The sequence below is a fragment of the Eschrichtius robustus genome, chromosome 13 (assembly GCF_028021215.1).
Source record: "Eschrichtius robustus isolate mEscRob2 chromosome 13, mEscRob2.pri, whole genome shotgun sequence".
NCBI classification, from domain to species: domain Eukaryota; kingdom Metazoa; phylum Chordata; class Mammalia; order Artiodactyla; family Eschrichtiidae; genus Eschrichtius; species Eschrichtius robustus.
The window spans coordinates 96,307,422-96,326,565 of record NC_090836.1 but is presented as its reverse complement, the minus strand read 5'-3'; positions in this window follow the sequence as shown (position 1 = coordinate 96,326,565).

Below are 19,144 nucleotides of genomic sequence, written 5' to 3'. Positions count from 1 at the left end.
GGCCCTGAGAGCTTTGGGAGCTTGGGAAAATGGGGTTCTGGCGGGGAGGTCGAGGAGGGGGTCGCGCTGCTTGAGTCCTGACTAATCCTCGGAAAGTGTGAGTTGTTCAGGGAGCCGTGGCCCGGACCACCGCCATTTTGCTGGGAAGATGCGATGTCTTTGTTAAAATGTGTACATCTTTTCCCGTGCTGCTTGGCAGGTATAGATGAGGAAAGCAAGGGGCGCCGCCATCTGTAGGGAACCTTGGGGGCTCAGAGGGGCTTTAGCGGTCTAGAGGCCAGCAGATGGGACCCCAGAGTTCCTGGGGCCCCTTGTCTGCAACAGACGTCCTACTCACGTACAAGGTCCCGCAGGGTCCCGCTTGGCAGGGGCCCTGGGTTGAGATTCTAGGATGCTCGCTGAGCCTCCTCCCACAACAACCCGCTTTTATCCCCTAAGCAAAGAGGCGGCCACTCTTCACTTAAACAATACGCTGGTAGTGGGGGTTTATAGCTGGTCAAAATGATGAAGGCGGCTCTCCTGTACGGTCCCGGAGCTGTTTGCAGACACCAGCTATTGAGGAGGAGGTGGGGGAAGGGTTGGAAGGTTTAGATGGGGGGACTGGTCGTAACTGGGAGATGTTGGGGGAAGGGCTCCTACTGGACTTGGGAGTCTCTGAGGCCAGGGAAATTAATGGGTCCCCCCCCCCACACACACACACCAAGGGATGGATTAATCCAAATGATTGGGAAAGGGGAGGGGGAGTCCTGAGACTCGGTATCGGTATGGGATGCCTTCTCCCGGGCTTATCTTGCTGTCACAGGCGGGGAAGAGAAGCCAGGAAGGGCCAGGTTAGTTTAAAAGGTCAACCTTCTTATTTGGATGTTGTCAATTACCCCGAAGTTTCCTGATTTGAAAACACAACATTCTGGTGGGTTTGTTTTGGTTATTTTCAAAGACAATTCTTCTGGTTCCCACTAAGATCTAGATGGGAAAATAGGCATCCACGTAGTCAGCCCCAGGTCCGAGATGTCGTTCCACCCTGTGCTCCCAGAGACATGTCATCCCCGCATCCCGGGTCCCTGGGTGTCTAAAACTAAGGACTGAACGAGTCCAGTGGCACCATGATGAAATAATTTTATTTGCACAGCGCTCTCCACCCGTTTCTTGATCCTTTGCTCCTCCTGCCTGGGGAGACAGGTAACGCGATCACTCCCCCCATCACCCTCATCTACTGTGGAGGCCACGGGACTAGGAAGGACGGATGGCGGGGGGTGGGGGGGGCGCACTGCGAGGCTTAGCTCCCGGCGCCCCCAGGCCTTCACTTCGTTTTGTAGCTCTCACATCCCGAGTCCCCGCCCATCCCAGCAACCTGTAAATTCTCTCCCAGAACTGAAGCCAGAAATGGAGGGAGGGGTCGCCTCGGGGTCTCGGGGGCTTTTACCGCCGGTGGACAGCCCTTCTCCCCGCTGGCGACGAGATTCACCGCCCCTCCCCCCGTTCGGGAGAACTGGAGGGGAAAGGGGTGTTGGGAGGGGTTCCCCGGGAGTTGGGCATAGAGTCCGAGGCCGAGGTGGGCACGAAGAGGACAGGCTGCCTCCAGATTGGCTTGGCCTCACCTCGCCTCGCTGACACTGCAGAGCTCGGGGGGCTTCTTCACTTCGGCCCGGCCCGGCCCGCGTACCCTCGCAGGACGGTCTCGGGTCCCCACCCAGCTTAGAGCCGTTTACCGGCCGGCAGACGGCAGAACTCCCTCCGCCCCATTTAACGCGAGCCCTTTAAAAATTCGGGAGCCGCAGAGCTGCGGGCAATTCCTCCTGGGAAATGTAGTCCCCCGATGGCGAACCCCGCACTGAGACCCGCCTGGGACCCTCTCGAGCCCCGGAACCGCCGGGCCGCCCCAGGCGTGGGGAGGGGGTCAGACATTGCCTGTTCATTCACTTAGGGAGGGACCCAGGCCTCTCTGCTGTTTTTTCACTTGTCAAAAGAGGCCTCAGTGTTTTCACCTATCAAAAAGGGGCTCTACCTACCTCTGGGGTTGGTGTGAGGGTGAAATGAAATCCTGTATGGAAAAGCGTAAATCGCACTAGAATGCCAGGGGTCCTGTTTTTACTAATTTGCATGTGTGAATGTGCCAGCATTTACTGAGCACATTCAAGGGATACATAACAACTCCATTTTTCAGAGAGGATGTCTACGATGGCTAAATGACAAGGTGGGTCAACCTGGAGGAAGGAGGGTGAAAGGTGACAGACTCCCAAGCCAGTGACTTTTCCACTGCAGACATGCATTCATTCTGGTCTTTGGAACTCTAAGGTGTTCACTTGATATGTGCCAGGCACTGAGATAGGCACTGGGATAGGGCTGTGAACAAGAGACAAGAGATCCCTGCCCTTGTGGAGCTGACATTCTAGTGGAGAAAATAGATAAGCAATGGACTAAATAAAGAAGTCCAGGGACTTCCCTGGTGGTGCAGTGGTTAGGAATCCGCCTGCCAATGCAGGGGACACGGGTTCGAGCCCTGGTCCGGGAAGATCCCACATGCCGCGGAGCAACTAAGCCCGTGTGCCACAACTACTGAGCCTATGTGCCACAACTACTGAGCCTATGTGCCACAACTACTGAGCCTATGTGCCACAACAACTGAGCCTGCGCTCTAGAGCCCGCAAGCCACAACTACTGAAGCCCGTGCACCTAGAGCCCATGCTTTGCAACAAGAGAAGCCACTGCAATGAGAAGCCCGCGCACCGCGAAGAGGAGTAGCCCCCACTTGCCGCAACTAGAGAAAGCCCGTGTGCAGCAATGAAGACCCAATGCAGCCAAAAATAAATAAATAAACTTATAAAGTAAATAAAGAAGTCCATTATAGGGACTTCAGTGGTTAAGACTCTACACTCCCAATGCAGGGGGCCTGGGTTCGATACCTGGTCCGGGAACTAGATCCCACATGCATGCCGCAACTAAGGAGCCCGCCAGCCGCAACTAGACCTGATGCAACCAAATAAATAAGTATTAAAAAAAAAAAAGTCCGTTATATAGTATGTTGGAAAGCCATAATTGCAAAGACAAAATTAGAGCCGGGTGAGGGTGAGTGCTGAGAAGAGGGTGTTAGCAATTTTAAATAGGGTGGTCAGAGAAGAAGCTGACGTGTGAACAGATTCAAAGGAGGTGAGAAAGGGAGCCATTCTTATTCTTGGAGGAAGAATCTTCCAAGCAGAGGGAACAGCCAGTGCAAAGGCCCTATGGCAGGAGTGTACAGGGTGGCTGAATTAAGGAGGACAGTAGGAGGAGATGAGTTTTTTAAAAGGTAAGGTCTGGGAAGTAAAGGAGGCACAGGTCATGTAGGGTTTGGGGGGCCATTGTAACGACTTTGACTTTTACTCTGAGTGAGGTGGGAGCCATTGGAGAGTTTTGAGCAGAGGTGGGACATGGTGGGACCCAGGCAATTGTTAATCATAGGACTTCCCTGGTGGCGCAGTGGTTAAGAATCCGCCTGCCAATGCAAAGGGACACCAGTTCTAGCCCTGGTCTGGGAAGATCCCACATGCTGCAGAGCAACTAAGCCTGTGCGCCACAACTACTGAGTCTGCACTTTAGAGCCCGCAAGCCACAACCACTGAGCCCACGTGCTGCAACTACTGAAGCCCGCGCACCTAGAGCCCGTGCTCCACAAGAGAAGCCACCGCCATGAGAAGCCTGCGCACTGCAATAAAGAGTAGCCCCCGCTCGCCGCAACTAGAGAAAGCCCGCGCGCAGCAACAAAGACCCAGAGCAGCGAAAAATAAATAAATTTATTTAAAAAAAATAGTTAATCATAGTCAACTCTGGCTACTGTGTGGAAAAGAAGCTGCAGAGGGCAAGGACAGAAGCGGGGTTGGGAGGCTGTTGCAGTAATCCAGGTGAGCAATCATGGTAGTTTGGCCCAGGTGGCAGCAGTGGAGGGGATGGGAAGTGGTCGGGTCCCAGGAGGACCCCACGGATTTTGGCTTGAACAAGCGAAGATGGACCTGTTATTAACTGAGGCAGGGAAGACTGAGGGTTTGAGAGTTCTGGCCGGGTTAGGTTTGAGATGCCTCCCAGATGTGTGGGTGGAGATGCTGAGAAGTCAGGTAAATGGAAGAATCCTGAGTCTGGAGTTCAAGGAGAGAGATCTTCTACCTCCCTCTTCCCCCATTTAAGGACCCTCTACTTTGGCTGAGTGCCAGGTGTGAACAGAACAGACCCAGCTTGGTCTCACGGGGCTCAGAGTCCACTGGGGAGACAGCATTGATATCATTACAAATTGTGATTGTGTCAAGCGCAGATAAGGATGAGAATTGGGGCCTGGGAAGGGGGTCACAGGCGGGCTTATGTACATCAAGTGCCAGGGGAGGCTGTGTGGCTGGATGGAGGCAGGATGAGGAGTGTGGAGGGAGATGCCATCAGACTGAAGAGCCGGCTGGAGCACGTGCGGCTTTAAGCCACGGCAAGGGGTGTAGATTTTGTTCTTAGTGCACTCAGAAGCCACTACAGAGTTTTAAGCTTAAAATTTTGTTTCTTAAAATAATTAACCCAGTTATTTTAAAATAAAAATTGAAATTATGGCATACATCATCCATGCAAGAGATTATGCAATGTAATACAATTCTAAAACCAATGTGGAGACAACTGTTTCCCTTGCTCAAGTTAACGTGAGAATCATCATCAGTCCCTCGGAAGCCCCCTGTGTCCCCCTCCCTAACCATATCTCCGTGACCTCTATCCTGGAATTCTGTAAAACAGTTCTCTCCTTTTTCTTTATAGTTTTTCCATATGTGAACTTAACCCCATACACTACTGTATAGCTTAGTTTTGCCTGGTTTTGGACTGTATACAAATGGAAGCATATCATGGGTATTTTTTTCTGTGACTTGCTTCTTTCACTCAGTGTATTTTTGAGAGTCGTCATGTTGGTGCAAGCAGCTGTTGCTCAGTGGTCAGAGCACATACTGGTTTTGTAGGACCTAACATTTATACAATTTTTGAAGTCCTTTTTTAAAAAATGCAATAATAGGGAACTTCTCGGCAGTCCAATGGTTAGGACTCCACACCTTCACTGCTGAGGGCCCAGGTTGGGGAACTAAGACCCCACAGACCACATGGGTGCGGCCAATAAATAAAAATACAGTAATAGAATATTAGGTAAAAAGTGAGTCTATATTTAGAATGAGAAAAGAACTCACAACAAATCATTTTTTTTTTTTAAAAAAAGCTAATAAATACCACAAAGATCATGATATCCAGAAATATATTTTTACTAATGAACTGTCTGACCCATATTGCTAGGATCCCTCTCAGGACCTTGCAAGGGACTTGGGCAAGGCAGAGACCCTAAGGCTCCCGGGAGGCCAGCTTCACAGTGAATCTCTCTCAGAATGTGGTATGTTCCACTGTAGGAAGAGGCTGCAGTTTCTCTCCGTGCTACTTGTGATAGATGGCTTCCAGACCTGTCCATGCCCTCATCCCTGGAACCCGTGTGTATGCTCTGTCACATGGCAAGGAGGGATTATGGTTGCAGATGGAGTTAAGGTTGCTGATCTTGAGCTGAGAGATTACCCTGGATCATCCAGGGGGACCCAATGTAATCACAAAGGTCTTTAAGTGGGGGAAGAGGGAGGCAAAGGAGTAGGAACCAGAGAGATGGTGTCGTGAAAGAGTGGACCACTGTGGGCTTTTGAGATGGAAAGAGCCCACAAGCCAAGGAATGCAGGCTGCTTCTGGAAGGTGGAAAAGGCAAAATCCAGATCCTCCCCAGAGCCTCCAGAAGGAACACACACCTGACAACACCTGATTTTAGCTCAGTGAGACCCTTTCTGGACTTCTGACCTCCAGAACTGTAAGGTAATAAATTTGTGCTGTTTTAAGCCACCAAATTTGGGACAATTTGTTTCAGCAGCCTTAGGAAACTAATACACTACTGTTTGGGTTGGATATTTAGGTTGTTTCCAGCCTCTTGCTTTCCAGACAATGTTGCTGTGACTTTCCTTCTCCAAGTGTCCTGGTGTAATATGTGCAGCCTCAGCTTTACCTGGTCGAGACAACTGCTTCTCACAGGCTGCAGTTTGGATGATGGATTTGGGAAGGGCAGAATGAGGGTGATGAGACCATTATGGGCCATCTCAGCAAGCCAGGTACTGAGCTAAAGAGGTGGCAGTGGAGGCCCGAAGAAGGGGCAGATGTGAGAAATATTTAGGATGACGAGTCCACAGGACTCCCTAAAGGGTTCCTTGTTGGAGGTGAGGGAGCAACCAAGATTCCTGGAGCAGAAGCAAGGATGGTGGTGGAACCAGAGGTGGTGATGGCAGGGAGTCTGACACCAGGACCCTTCCTCGTGGGCCTTCCCCTTTCCTGCCCTAGCTGGCAGCTCTCCCGGTCCCTCCTCATCCTTTACAACCTCATGCCTTGGAAGCTGACCTCTCACCCACTTCTCCCAAGTTAGGAAAATAATCGAAATCCCATGTGGGTTGAAAGCCAAATGATGGACAGAAAGACAAACACACACTCCATGACAAAGGAATGAAAATGCAGGTGATAGCTTCATGATTAAACTTTAACTGATCCAGCTGAACTAAACTTTAACTAATTTCCTAAGATTTAAAGCAGCAAAGACATCACCAAGGCAAAGGCTGAGGGTTTTGATTCTTAGAGATAATCTCCTGCATGGGCACCATCCTTTGGGAGGCCATGTGGCTCTTACACAGGAGAGGAGGCTGCAAGTGCAGACTTGGAATGTGTCTGCAGTACACCAATTCAGAAAAGCAAGCTGAGAAAAATATGCGTGGGGATCTCGTTTTTACAAAATAGGGAAGTTAGGGAGCTCCATCCAGGTATATATTGATAACAACAGTTCACATTTATGGAGCAGTTACTGTGTGCCCGGCACTGTGGTCAGTGCTCTATTGATAGGTACTAATGCATTTGGATCTTTTGCTATTATGGTCACTTCCTTTGACAGAGGGGGAAGGAACTTGTCTAAAGGGGTCTGACTCCATGCTCTTAATCAACTCTCAAAGCTTCCCCTCCCTTAATCTGGGGACTAGATGGGCAAATTTGTGGCAGTCCTGGGGAGCCCTGGGAGGAATGAGCTCCGGGCTCCAAGCCCTCCCTTATACGGGTCAGTAAGATTAGCTGCCATCTGACCCACTGGGATAGTCCTGACCAAGGTCATCTGGCAAAGAGAACACCTATGCCCCCAAAGAGGGAACTCACTCTGTGGGAAAAGGGATATGGACATTGTGAGGCAGACAGACACCATGTGTGGCTTGGGCTGGAAGCCATGCTGGGCCCTCCCCTCCCTCCATTCTGGCATCATTCCCACTTCAAGGAGCAAGGACTGAGCTCCTGGAATGAACGAGAGGGCTGTAACCTCGGGGCTCACCAGCAGGCAGGCTGGGCCTTGTAGGAGTGGGACCGGCCTCCTTTGGATGGCGTGAGCCCCTGGGAATCTCAGACTATTCTGTAAGAGACCTCGAGAGGGAGATGCTGGGCTTCTTACCAATAAATGCATGAGGGTGCATGAGAGATGGTTTAAAAAAACAACCACGCCGCACTGTGATGAGGGGATTGTTTTCCAGGCTGGACAAATGGGCTGTGGACGTGTGTGCATATGTCCACGTTATTATGGCCAGTTTTCTCGGAGAAGTGGAATTGGGTCATGGCAGGCTTTTACTTTTTACTTTTACACTTCCATATTGTTTTAATTTTTTAAACAATAAGCATGTATTACTTTTTTTAAAAATTAATAAATTAATTTATTTTTTATTTTTGGCTGCATCGGGTCTTTGTTGCTGCACGTGGGCTTTTCTCTAGTTGCGTCGAGCAGGGGCTACTCTTCGTTGCAGTGCGCGGGCTTCTCACTGCGGTGGCTTCTCTTGTTGTGGACTATGGGCTCCAGGCGCACGGGCTTCAGGAGCTGTGGCACGCGGCCTCAATAGTCGTGGCACGCGGGCTCAATAATCATGGCTCGTGGGCTCTAGAGCGCAGGCTCAGTAGTTGTGGTGCACGGGCTTAGTTGCTCCGCTCCGCGGCATGTGGAGTCTTCCTGGACCAGGGCTCGAACCCATGTCGCCTGCATTGGTGGGCAGATTCTTAACCACTGCGCCACCAGGGCAGTCCCATAAGCATGTATTACTTTTATAATAAAGAACCTTCATAATGTCAAAAACATACATATGAGGAAAAGGCCAAAAAAATATTAAAAAGAACCCTTCAGAGTAAATGTGATGAATGGTAAGTATTCATAGCATATAGAATAGTGTTACAAATCCTTGGGAGAAAAATGGTAACACCACAGTGAGAGATAGTACATAAACAGATAAATTATAGACAAGTAAATACCAGCTAATTTGATCTCACACGTAAGCCAAGATGTGCAGCTTTAAACAACAGCGATGCCATATTTTTCACCTTTCAGTTTAACTAAGGTTTTTTTTTTTTTTTTGGCCGTGCCACACGGCTTGTGGGATCGGGATCTTAGTTCCCAGACCAGGGATCAAACCCAGGGCCCTGGCAGTGAGAGCACGGAGTCTTAACCACTGGGCTGCCTGGGACTTCCCTAACTAAGATTTTTAGAAATGGTAACAGTGCTGGGAGAGAGTCGGCCACTCCTTTCCCCTGCTCGCAGGAGTGGACATTAGATCAACGTGTTTGGATAACAGTTTGCCACTAGGACTCAAAGGCCTTGAATTATTCAAACTCAACCTGGATCTAATCATGAGAAAAGAACTGGACAAACTCAAACCGAGGGACATGTTAGAAGACGACTGGCCTGGACCCTCCAAAAATATTAAAGTCATGAAAGACTATAAAGGCAGAGACATGTCCCAGATCACAGGAGACGAGAGACCCAACTAAATGTTGTACGTGCTCCTGGATGGACCTTGGATCTAAAAAAGAACAAGTTCTAAAAGACGTTATTGAAACAGTTGAGGAAGTTTGAATGTGGGCTATATATTAGATAACATTGCACCTGCGTTCCATTTCTGGAATGCGCTCATTAGCTTGTGGTCTTGTGGATGAATGTCCTTTAACTTAAGAGGTGGATGCTGAAGGGCTGAGAGAGTGTCATGATGTCTGCAACTCAGATCACTGAGCAAAATATATGTACTTAGAAGTATTGGTTTACAGATTTGTATAAATGTGGACAGAGGTGTCAACAGAGAACACCAGAGAGAAAGCAAGGGTGGCAAAATCATGACCGTTGGTGAGCCTGGGCAAAGGATACATGGAAATTTATTGGACTATTTTTTGTGTGTAAAGTTTTATTTATTTATTTTTGCCGTGCTGCACGGCTGTGCAGCATGCGGGATCTTAGTTCCCCAACCAGGGATCGAACCCGTGCCCCCTGCAGTGGAAGCACGGAGTCTCAACCACTGGACTGCCGGGGAAGTCCCTATTGGACTATTCTTGCAGCTCATCTGTAGGTTTAAAAATCTACAGAATAAGTTGGAGGAAAAGTGTTCAAGGCCAAGTGAGTGCAGAGGCATAGCCCATTCTCAGCCTGGCGTCTGAGTGAGAGGCAGGATGTGCAGCCTGGTGAGGCTGACCTTGGCTCTGGTCCTGCGTGCCCCACCCCCCAGCCTGCTCCTGCTCTCCTCTGCCCTCAGCACCTCTGGGCTAGAGACCCTTTGCAGGCCTGTCTGGGGGGCACACACAGTTCACGCCGTGTGCTGCCTGCCCTGCCCTGGCCCCGGCCCCGCTCCAGACCCCTGAGCCAGTCCTTTCTACTCAACCCCTCATCCCACATCAGGGCCAGGATGAGGCCAAACCAGGACCCTAGTCGCAGAGCTTAGCTCTCACACCTGGGTGGTGTCAAGGAGGCGGAGTCCCAGTCCTCGCTCCGCCTGTGATCTTACCCGAGTCTCCCCCTTAGCACTGCTCTGGGACCACTTCCTTGCCGGACTTGCCTGTCCATCCTCCCTAACACTCAGGGCTTGTGTCTTTTCCAGCAAGTGTTGGATGGGCAGCCACAGCCTGGAGGGTCATGGAAGCCCCCAGAGGTGGGAGTCCGGGAGAAGCTAGGATCACCCCACACCCAAATCCAAGGCCCTGCTTCTGCCACTCAGTGCAGGCCCTGCTGTTGAAGCCCAGGGCACGTGGAGGGTCTGTTTGTGTTTATTTTGTCAAAAGCAGTAACACCCAAGGTCAGCAGCAGTTGTTTTCCTAACCTCGGGGCACGAGCTCTGCTATCGAAGTGGTCAGCTGAGCTTGACCTGGCGGCCCTTCACGTGAGCAAGACCCGCCTGGACGAGGAGATAAAAAGGGGTCCCTGCGTGGGGGCAGGGGGGACTAGGGCGTCTTGGGAGCAACACGCAACACAAACAAAACCAGAGTTTCCAGGAAAAGATGGCAAAGTACATAGATCGCGGCCCCTTCGCTCTGAGAGACTGAAACCAGCTGCCTTCCAGCACTTTGATGTTTTCTAGGTAGCCACTCCCTGACTGCCCAGAGGAAGGAGCACTGGCCTTCCTTGGCCACAGCTTTTGGGAATGAAGGGCAAAGACTTCTAGAATCAAAGAATTCAGAGAAATTATGGAAGCTAAGAATTCAGTCCTCGTATTAGAATTCTCACTTATGTTAGAATTCTAAAATATTGGAATCACAATCTCTTACATCTGGAAAGTGGCTAGATAGATGGGTAAATATTATTTTTCTGCTCCATGCACCACATTCTCAGATACCCTAACTGGTACCCTGCCCAGCACCAGCGGCTAAAGGAACCTGGAACCGAGGCTGGGATGCCCAGGATGGCGAGGAGGGCCCGCACACGGCGCCTGGCTGCTCTCTGGTGAGGGCCAAGCCCAACTGGGGCCCAAACACAGCTGGCACCACTCCCTGCAAGTGCTCAAAACATGCTTTGGTGCTGGCTGGGGTGGAGAGCAAAGTGCCGCTCCCAGGAACGAGGGGGTATAAACTCTGGGTCGCTGCAGCTTCTCTGGAAAGGTTCAGGAAACTTTTCCCATGGGCACTGAAGGCGTTTAAACACACCTTAGGAGACAGTGCGGGTGGGAGGAGCCCCTGAAACTGCTGTGTGACCTAAAATAGTTTGGTAACCCTCTCTGGGTTCCTGTGCTCTCTCCTAGAAACTCGGGGTTGGGAGGACCTCATTGACCCACTAGAAGTCCACAAAGTCTAGCGTGGTGGTGAGGTCCAAGCACCATAGATTCATGTTGTCTGGGTTCAAATCCCAGCTTTACCACTTACAGGTACAAGGTTCTGGGCAAGCTGACCCTTCTGTGTCTCAGTTTCCTCCCCCTGTAAACTGGGGATAATAGTGGCACCTACCTCACAGAGTTTTCATGAAGACTGAATGTATATATATGTGTATAAATATATATGTGTATATGTAATATGTTTATAACAAATTATATGTCATATTATATATAACATCGATAGTATTATATATATTATAATGTGATATGATTATATATACATCACTTAGAAGAGTGCCAGACACATAGTCAGCGCAGTTTTTTTTTTTTTTAAATTAATTAATTTATTTATTTATGGCTGTGTTGGGTCTTTGTTGCTGCGTGCGGTCTTTCTCTAGTTGCGGCGAGCGGGGGGCTACTCTTCGTTGTGGTGCACGGGCTTCTCATTGGGTGGCTTCTCTTGTTGCAGAGCATGGGCTCTAGGCACGTGGCCTTCAGTAGTTGTGCCGCACGGGCTTAGTTGCTCCGCGGCATGTGGGATCTTCTGGGACCAGGGCTCGAACCCATGTCCCCTGCATTGGCAGGCGGATTCTTAACCACTGCGCCACCGGAGAAGTCCCGACTCAGCGCAGTTTAAGCGTTAGTTGTTATTATCATTGTTGGTATCTCATCACCTGGACGGAAATGATGTGTTTACCCACAATAAGGCAGCAGAGACTCACAAATGTGTTGTGTCTTTACTTTTGGCTAAGATTTATGTCAATTCAATGTGGGAACAGCGGATTTTCTCCTGTTGATGCAAAGCTTTGACTGGCAGCTCCATATGGCTTTCCTTAATTTTTTTAAACGGAGGAATCTCTTATTTCTGAATGTAGGTTGTTTGAGAGACCAGAACTTTTAGAACATGGAAGAGGTCCACTTAGAGGAATCTAGCCTAAGGAAATGACCAGAAATTCACACAAATATTTCTGTACGAGGATGTTTACTGCAGCATTATTTTTAAAAATTTATTAATTTATTTATTTGGCTGCGCTGGGTCTTAGTTGTGGCACATGGGATCTTCGTTGCCGTGTGTGGGATCTTCCTTGTGGCGTGCGGGATCTAGTTCCCTAACCGGGGATCGAACCCAGGCCCCCTGCATTGGGAGTGTGGAGTCTTAACCACTGGACCACCAGGGAAGTCCCTGCAGCATTATTTTTAACTCTAGAAAAATGGAAAATACTTATATGTGAAACAGAGAGGGACCTGTGGAATAAATCTTGGTCTTCTCGTTCCGGTAAGAATGATGGTGGAGTTCTCCAATTTGTTGGCATGAAAAGACGTTGATGTGTCAAAAGGTGAAAGTTATATTTCAGCGGGATAGTTTTTAGCATTTTGAGGTGTTCAAGTAGCCTATGTGTAGTGTGACCCGATGAAAGGTATATACATTTTACATTAAAAGAAGTATATAAGTATGAGTGGTTATGTGTACACATAGGATTACAAAACAGTCTGACAGGATATTCAGCAACTTAAGTTTAGCTTCTAGGAGGTAGGTTTACTGATGATTCTTTTTTCTTTTAGCTCATCTGCTTTTTCTCACTTTCAAAAATTAACATACTTCACTTGTATAGTAAATAACAATTTTTTAAACTTAGATGGGACGAAATAAAAGTGGTGAAAAAGCTGGTTCCAGCTGTACCCAAAGAACTCCAGGTCCCTTGGTGGTTGAGCCCCAGCCCTATCCCAGTTCCCCAGGACTTTTGCCAGATCAAGTGGCCCCATTCCTCTCCTCTCAGAGGTGGTTTTCAGAGGGTCCCCTCAAGGCCTAGCACTGTGCTAAGTGCCTTGTGTTCATGATATCACTGTATCTTCAAGATCTTCCTTTGAGACAGGGATGATTATTCCCATTTTATAGATGAGGAAGCAGAGGCTCAGAGAAGTTAAGGGATGTGCCCAAAGTCACACAGGTGAAAGGCGCTGGAGCCAGAACCAAACATGCTGGACGCTAAAGCGCGCGGCCTTAACCATTGTGTGGTTAAAGCCTCCTCTGAGCTCTGGCTGGAAGTCACTGCTATCTCCTCACTGCACAGGCAGTACAGGCTGGGATACAACTAGAGCCCTTCTTTCCTTAGTACAGTTTTTGTGTCCCTAGCCTGACAAAGAATTCCCAAGTTGCTTTCTGAATCTTAGGCAGTTGAGTTGGTAAATACTGATGATGGTGGAGCCAATATCGATGTTCCCCTTAGAGCACAGTGACATAACCTCTGATGTTTGGCTAGGGCACGTGGCCACCCAAAACGGAGGCTGCCTTTCCCACCCTCTTTTGCAATTAGGAATGGCCATATGACCAAGTTCTGGCCAAAGGAATACAAGTAGAAGTGTTGTGCTAGAGCTTCCTTAAGAGAAAGCTGGCATAGGCCCTTTGCCACTTCTTCACTTCACTTCTACCTGCTGACTGAGATGCAGATGTGTTGACTGGAACTAGAGCAGCCATCTTGGACCATGAGGTGCATTTGTGAATGAAGGCTGTGTAGGATGGGGTCTAGGTCCTAGATATAAATATATAAGGAGGCTGGATCCCAGACACTCTGACTCAGCTCAGCTTGTGATCCCTCCTTTCAGACTTTTCCAGATAAGACAAATAAATATCTTTCTTGTTTAAGCTACTCTATGGTCACTCACAGCCAAACATATCCTAACTAATTCACTCACTGATGACCAGTCTTTACCAGAATCTGAACTGGGTGCTGGGAACAAAGACAAATCAGACATAAGCCCATCTTCGTGAAACTCACAGTTCAGAGGGGAGATGAAGATGAAATACACAATCCCAGGACAACTCTATTCTCAGTTTCATACAATAGGTAACCATTTGTTCACATAGTCAACTCTCGCCAAGAGCTGGGACTTCTGGCCAACACCAGGCACTGCACTGAGTGCAGGGACACTGACGCGGCTGGCCCTCAAGGGGCCCCCAGGCTGAGAACACACGCCGTGACCCTGGAGCCTTCTTTCCATCCAGAGCAGTGGCCTTTGACTCAGTGGCTCTGGAATGTGGTTCCTGGCCTCTCAGTCTGGGTCTACTCTTAGTGGGTCTGACAGGGCAGCTGGGGCCTGGGAGACTGGCCTTGTTCAGGCTGGGGCAACCTTTCAGACCACCTGCCTCACTGCCCTGTGCACATATTTAACTTGGGAGGAGAGGGCAGAGGTGAAGTGGGCACGTAAAGAGGGTGCATGTGTGCAGACAGGTGTGTGTGTGTTTGAGTGTGCTGTATCCATACATACACACAAGCCTGTAGGCGTACATGAGATGTGTGGTGCATGCCTACAGGCTTGTGTGTATGTGTACATAAAATACATATAAATGAATGCCACTAGGCATGCATCTAGTAAAACATTAACATAGTCTATGAAATATGAACACAATGTAATGATATTAATGTATCATTGAGTGTGTTTTAGAAATCATAACAGTGAATATGTATTGAATAGTGTTCTCAGTACCCTACAGGAACTGCCTCATTTAATCCTTACCACATCCTGACGAGGTCAGTACTGTTATTATCCCCAGGTTAGAAGTGAGGAAACTGAGGCCCAGAGAGGTTAAGTGACTTGCCTGGGGTCACACAGGTAGTCAGCAGTCTGTCCCCAGCCCGCACCCCTGAGCCTCAAGCTGCCTCCACGCTCGGCCCACCTGCAAGCCCCTGGAGCATGTGTGGACACCTGCGCAGGCTGGAAGTGTGAGCAGGGGAGCGTGTGTGGGAGTGAACAGTATGGGGCGGGAGTGCACACAGGTGTTCATGGCAGCACGTGTCTACAACTCTGTTTACGGGGCGTGGCTCCAGGTGTGCCTGCCCTGCTCCCCCAGCCTGGCGCGCCCTTCTCGGCCTTTGTCTCCTGGTGACGCCTACGTATCCCCGGAGACTCAGTGTGGGTGCCACCTTTTCCCCCAGGCTGCCCTGGCTCCTCTGGCTGGGTCAGTTGCAACATTGGCCCTCCCTGGCACTGTCTTCCGTTGGAGTGAGGGTGTGTCCTTCACATCTGTGTCACTCAGGTGTCTGGAACAGGTCTGACCAGGACATTAACAGCAATGATAACAGCTGCCACTCGGTGGGCACGGCCGCTGTGACTGGCGTGCGCGGAAGTGGTGCCCTTGTGACCTCACTGAATCCCATTTATCAATCGAGGTCTCAGAGGGTGATTGGAGCAAGTACGCAGCAGAACCAGAAATTGAACCCCGGGCTTGGCTTCAGCTCTGTCGTTCCCATACCATGCTCCTTTGGGGCAATTTTATTATTTTTTAAGCTTTTACTTATTTGCGATTAGCTATCACACACCCCTGGGAAACAATTCAGAAAAGCATCTAACATTGAAATAAGCGTCCCTCCACCCCTGTCACTCACCCTCCAGCCTGCTCTGGAGGCAACCGCTGTTCCAGGTTCTTGCATGTCCAGGGCCCCCTTCCCCCTGCGTTTTCTCACGCTGTGTGTGTGCATGTGCATTCATGTGTGTGGGCACACACACGTGTGCATGAGCATGTGCACGTGTGTGACTCCTTCCAGAGAGGTTTTGAGCATCTCTAAGCACATACGCCAACCATACCAACTGTTATTTCTCTCTCTCTCTCTTTTTTGTTCGTATTTTTGCATTTATTTATCTATTTTATTTATTTTTGGCTGCGTTGGGTCTTCATTGCTGCGCGCAGGCTTTCTCTAGTTGCGGCAAGTGGGGGCTACTCTTCGTTGCGGTGCGCGGGCTTCTCATCGCGGTGGCTTCTCTTGTTGTGGAGCACAGGCTCTAGGCGCGCGGGCTTCGGTAGTTGCAGCACGCGGGCTCAGTAGTTGTGGCGCACGGGCTTAGTTGCTCCGCGGCATGTGGGATCTTCCCGGACCAGGGCTCCAACCCGTGTCCCCTGCATTGGCAGGCAGGTTCTTAACCACTGCACCACCAGGGAAGCCCTATTTCTCTTCTTTTACATAACTAGTGGCACGCCCCACACCCAGATCTGCACCTTGTTTTGTTTACTTCACAGCACATCTTGGAGATCTCTCCGCATCAGCATGTAAGAACGTCCTCATTGCTTTTTATAACTGCTTGGCACACGTGGTGGGGAATTTATTAAACACTTCTACTCCCAATGCGGCCATGAATGTTCTCGTACAGGCATAGACTTTGACTGAATGAATGGATCGGTGAAGGAGTGAGTGAAGGGGAGAGAGGATGCCTGAGGTTGGGGCCTGGGTTATGGGGGGGACCCTGGGCGTGGGGCCAGAGATACCTCCAAACCTGTCTTCCTAAGGAAATGGGAGAACGTGAGAATCCGCTGGAGTCCTGAGGGTCACAGCCAGCTGGGTCCCAGGCGAAGGTCTCTCAGCAGGACCGTCTCGGCTCCTCCTCAACAATGCAGCAACGTCACACTGCTGGTGAAGTGTGCCCACCATGAGTCACCTTTCACACCTGCTTGCCAGTGCAGCCAGCTGCCCCCTCTTGAAGCTAGAGACGCCTCCGCTGAGGTCACCGGGCCAGTGGGTGGCCAAGCCAAATGAGCATCTTTGGGATGCAGGCTCCATGCCCTGCCCTGATGGGGGAGATGGAGACACAGAGATGGCCACTGACCTCGTTGAACCATGACCTCGAGGAACCACAAGGGAGCTTGGAGAGAGTGGCCGACTGGGTCCAGGGTGCCCAGAGCTGGGGAGGGTCTGGTTTGGGAGTTCAGGGAGTGGGGTTGGAGGTCCAGGCAGGGATCCACACTGCAAGAGCTCAGGGGCTTTGAGAAGAAGGTGTGATTGGCACCCTCGTGACAAAGGGGGGAGACTGGAGCTGCCGGATGGTGAAGGGGCAACAATTCAGGCACCTTTTTGCCCTTTCTAGGGGCCTCCGGCCTTCCTAGCCCCCTTGGGAGGAAGCTCTTGATCTGCTTAACTAGAGAAACTGAGGCAGGAGTGTGGAGGTGACTCATCCAAGTCAGCCCAACAGAGGTGCACCCAGACCTCCCTCCAAACCTATGCCCCAAGGAAGGGACCCAGGGCACCTGGTCTCCGGGCAGTTTCCAATGGTCTCTGGGCAGTTTCCAATTGGTCAGCTTGGGAAGCCCCTGTTGCTATGAGACCCACGGACCTGGACTCCAGCTCTGTGACTTCTGCGCTACTGAGTCCCAGCCCCCTCACCTATAGAATGGAGGTAACTGCGCACCTCCCTCGCTGGGCTGTTCAGGGGACTAAAGGAGATGATAATGAATGCAAGTGCCTATTCCAGGACCTGGCACACAGTAAGTGCGCCACAAAAGGTAGATATCTTTCTGTTTGGGCAGGTGACCTGAGTAAGAAGATTTGGGTGCTGGAGCCAGACATGCCGTGATGTGACTCACTAAATTATTGACCTTGGTGAGTCATGTCCCCTCTCTGATCCTCAGTTTCCTCCTTTATAAATGGGCTCAGCACTTCAAAGAGTTGTTGTCTAAAAGTCTGCTCACGGCAGGAGCTCCCTCAATGTGAGCTCCTCATTTCCCGGGCCTCAGAGTCCGCTCGTAAAGTCAGATGGGACACTGGGATGACAGGGGTGACTCACAGTTACAGCCTAGGCTCTTTCATGTGCCAGAAACTGCCATTAGCTCCTAGCACCTCAGGCTGGTTGCTGGGCTTCCAGGCTGATTTACGGGGAGACCCAGCCCTTTGCCCTTTGGCGTCGGGGTGAGGCTGAGGCTGTGGCTGTGCCCTGTCTGGAGGGTGCCTGGCTGGGTAGTCGTTCACTTCCAGTCAGTCAGTCGGTCAGTAAGTCAATCAACAAACACACATCATACCGAGACTCCATGTGTTTTGTGCTGGGTCCTGGGGAAACAGAAGTGAATCAGAGCTGGTCCCTGGCTTGCGGGGCTCACAGTCTGGGGGAGCCATGTGGAGAGAACATGTCAAGTAGAAGGGCTGTGGAAGCCAGAGCGGGCATCTAGCCCCATCTGGGGGATCTTGGAGGCGGCAGGTGATGACTGATCTGAGCCCTGACTCTACTGGGTCTCCCAGAGGAGGAGCGGGGAGTGGGCAGGTGCATGTGGAGGAGAGGGGTGAGGATAGACCAGTGCCTGGCTGGGCACCCTTAGGAGCTGCAGGTGCCTTCGTGGAGTGGAAACCCAGAGCCCAGGGATCCTGAAGGGGCAGGCCCTCATGTGCCAATACTTGATCCTAGGGCAGCAGAGGCTCAGAGCAGGGTTTCACAAAGGGAAAACCCTGTTTTAGAAAACCCACAGTGGTGGTGTGTGGATTGGATGGGAGGGGAAAAATCAGAGGCTGGGGACCGGGGAAAATGCAGAATGAGGCATGGGCTTGGGGACAAAGATAAGCAGTAGCATCCAAGGGTGGTAAAGGGGTAGCCAGCTACCCCAGGGCTTGGTGGAGAGGAGGAGCGGGCAGTACCCCGCGGCTACGCTGGGCTCCTCCCAGACTGCCAGCTGCCCCCACCTGCCGGGGTCGAGACGGCGCAGGGGCAAGTTGGTGAGAGCTTGCTAATAGGACACTCTTTTCCAGAGGATTTATCATAGAGCCCCTGAAGGGGTCTGGCTTTGTACCTGGCAACACAACCCACCCCAAGAGAAGGGAAGTCTCAGGACGCCCTGAAAAGTGACAGGTGGGAATCTGCCAAAATGGGGGGAAGAGGACTGGATTCTCACAGGCCATGGAGTCAGGGTTTGGACCAAGTTTAACCAGGTCTCCTGGGAATGGCAGGGGGCAGGGACAGCCGGCTGACTTCTGACTAATAAAATAATAGCTCCTGTTTTTGAAATACTTACTGTATTCTGGGCCCCATGCCATGCATTTTACTTCCATCATTTCATTTAATCCTCATCACCACCCCATAACAATAACAACCACCACAATAAGAACAACTAACATTTTAATTGCATTTTACTCTGTCCCAGGCACTCTTCTTAGCATTTTATATGTATTGGCTCATTTTTGAGCTTCACAATACTCCTGTGAGGTATGCACTACTATCCCCATTTTACAGATGAGGAAACTGAG